A 3,491-nucleotide genomic window follows, 5' to 3' on the forward strand; every position below is an offset into this window, starting at 1 on the left:
CGCATTTGAGGTGCTAATTTCTTAAAGGCGAATGACAACAAGCTACAAGGAAGAGGTAATCTATCTAACTAGTTTTATGATTCAAATATCAAATTTTGTATGCTAGTTTAGACTTCATGTTTTGGAAAACAATTTTACATGTATAACTATAGAAAACATAGATCAAAAGCATTAATGTTGTATGTGCACCTTAAGGTTGTTATAGAGCTCAAAAACCTTCAGTAATAATCTAGTGAATAAGGAGGCGGTAAGTAAAAAAGGTAGAGGAGGTGGTTTATGATGGTGGAAAGCAGAGCGAGATGGCAAATAAGCAGATCTGGAGATACTGGAGATGTGTTGGTCCGGTGGTTACGAAGGCAGTGTTACGGTGATTCCAGCGGCGGAGTTATTGAGCTTCCGGCAGTCGTCCGATAATCATGATTATGGTTCATAATTGAGCTTCAAGATATGAGAGAGAGAGAGGGAGAGGAAGAGTAGAGCAAGAAAGTGTGTGTGTGGTATATTAGATCTTAGAAAAAATAAGGACATAAAATATTAAAAAAGATATAATGGCATAATTATAAATAAAAACAAATCTTAGCCTAGTTTCAAAAAAATCAACATCTCCTTCCCTCATTCCTTTTACCACCAGTAGCCTCTTGTTGATGTCCGACCCCACCACTGAGTAATCAGCACCCCAGCTACCATCTAGGTCCTTTATTTCAGCTCCTCATCCACTAGATCCACCGCTACCGTTGTCCTTCCACGTCTCATAATCTAGATCGGTGATTTAGGCTATCTCCAACGATTTTCACCATTGACCGTCAAGAAGACACAACCCTAAAACCACCAGAACCGTTGCTGCATTAGAAGTCTCCTCCCAGTGTTGCATCCCTACGATCGCGCTACTTTCGTCGACCACCGAATTATACTGTTATCTCTTCCGCCACTACAAAATATGACTGTTGTCTTTGGTGAGTTGAAAACATCGATGATAAGTTAATGTGATGCTATAGTTGCAAAAGGAAAATGGAGGTCAGATGTGTGTTTATGCAAGTAATTCCTGAGATCGAAATGATCTCTACTCTAATTGTTTCATATTTTGATTACTAAACAGATTCTGGTGAGCATGTCGAACAGAGAAAGCAATTGGAGATCTTATTTTGTTGGTACATCTGCAAACAAGCATTTGCAAAAACAAATCTTATTGAGAGTGTAGAGAGAGCGATAAGCATTTCTTGATATTTAGTTTCCCATGCATAAAGAATTTGATGGAGATGCATCTGATGTTTCCGATAGAGTAATGGAGAAGGTTGAAGAAAATAAAAGGTAACATATAATTAATCATTTTTTTCCTTTGCTGAAATGTAACTTTTGTTTCATTTGTTTAGATCGAGATTTTTGAAGTACTTTTCTTATTGCTTGCTGCCATATATGTTCTATACATTTAATGAGTCTGACATGTTCATAATTATCAAATTTTACATATTGGATGGAATAGATATATGAATTGTTATTCTTCGATGGGCACTACTATTCTTCAACCCTTATCACTATTATTCTTCAACCACTATTGTTATCTATAAAGACTGACATGATTTAATAAATAAATAAATAAATTAGTTGTTGGAACATTTTGAATATATATATATATATATATATATATATATATATATATATATATATATATATATATATATATATATTACTAGGTTATATTGCTAGAATGATAGGTTCTTATAATAAAAGTTATTTATACACTATACATGTCATTTTCAGTCACGATTTTTTGTTAATTATTTTAGCGTACATTATTTATTATACTATTAAAATAACATTATCTCTCTCTCTCTCTCTCTCTCTCTCTCTCTCTCTCTCTATATATATATATATATATATATATATATATATATATATATATATATATATATATATATATATTAAATTCACATGTTCAAACTATTTTTACTATCACAATAAAGAATAACAAATAGTTGAAATATGTATGCGTTGATATAAAACTTATTTAACCATTTGCTTTTCTCTTATATAATAAAAATATATCTTTAAGTTATAATAAAATAAAATATTATAATTACGTATTTAGTTACACTTTCACAGAAATGGTTATTAGATTTTTTGTAGACTATTAAAATTTCGAACAAGTCAAATAGCTTGAAAATATTAGTAATTAACACAAATATAGATCATTGAAATTTTAAATAATACAAGCTTTAAATTAATAATCAATTCCATATTAATATATATAGTAAATGGATTTTTACTGAGATTGATTATCTGAACCTTAACGATAAAATACTACGTAGCCTTTTAAATTTTAATTTAATGATCTATTTCATATTAATAAATATAGTTAGTGAAGTTTTTAATGTGGTATTAATTATGTGGAACAACGACCAAAATACTATATAGCCCTAAAACATAGTACACAAGATGTTTAATGAAATTTCTTAGTTGATTAGTAGATGTCTTTACACTTGTGAATGAGTATCTGAGTTCTAGTATTAAACTGTGGATGACTGTTTGGATTAGTGTATTAATTGTGAATGAGTGTCTAAAATGTGGTATTAAATTGTGAGTTTATTGTATTAAGCTGTGAATTTTATGTATTAAACTGTGAATTGATTGTATTAAGCTGTAAATTTTGTGTATTAAACTGCGAATTGATTGTATTAAGTTGTGAATTGACTGTATTAAGCTATGATTTTTTATTTTTTATTTTTTATTTTTTATATAAATTTTGTATTTGCTTTTGAAATATGGGATGAAAGAAATTTTTGAAGAGAGAAAAATGTATTTGTCATGGCATAATTCTACTTTTCAATTAAATATTGTGTATTTGGTTGCAAAAATGAAATGATATGCATCTAAGAGTATTACCAACGAAAATTGAAGCTACAATATTTTTTATATTAAATTGTGAATATAACCAAAAATATGCTATACTATCACACCCCCAAACCGAGATGGCGAAAACATTCGGGAGTGGTGGACGTCATGTACAGTATCATAACAATTCATAATAGTAAAACAAGCAATAACATCCATTGCATTAATAAAATAGTTAATACATGTGTGTTCTCTGCAAAGTAGTATGACACCAAAAATATAAAGCAAAATAATAGTCGAGTCTGAACATGCTCCGTCTTCACAAAACCTGTGTTCGTGTACCTGTCTACTAGTTTCCTAAAAAAACAAGTTATTTTGAAAGAGAGTATCAACATTTAAGTTGGTGAGTGCATAAGTACTTCAGTGTCAAGTGTTTGTATTTGTTTCATGAAAATGTTTGTATTTGTTTAGTAAAAATGTTTGTATCTGACTAGTGAAAATGTTTGTATCCTTCCCGGAAAATCCTGTATTTTCTACATTAAATGAAAAGTAGTCTTCTACCAAGACTCAACTATTTGTATAATCTGTTTTCTTGAAAATGGTGTAAAATGTAAGTTTGTTCTTGAAATAGTATAAATGTATGTTTCTCATATTTGTAAATC

General features: G+C 29.6%; 1 long non-coding RNA gene across 1 annotated transcript; it reads left to right on the forward strand.

Annotated features, from left to right (window-relative positions):
- The first annotated feature begins 591 nt into the window (after window positions 1–591).
- Window positions 592–1,497, forward strand: LOC145050512 (uncharacterized). Its single transcript, XR_013683419.1, has 2 exons — window positions 592–1,014; window positions 1,097–1,497. It is a non-coding gene; the product is annotated as an uncharacterized LOC145050512 (long non-coding RNA).
- The last annotated feature ends 1,994 nt before the right edge of the window (window positions 1,498–3,491 follow it).

This window comes from Lactuca serriola, chromosome 5 (assembly GCF_051521515.1).
Source record: "Lactuca serriola cultivar US96UC23 chromosome 5, Lser_US96UC23_V15, whole genome shotgun sequence".
Taxonomy (NCBI): domain Eukaryota; kingdom Viridiplantae; phylum Streptophyta; class Magnoliopsida; order Asterales; family Asteraceae; genus Lactuca; species Lactuca serriola.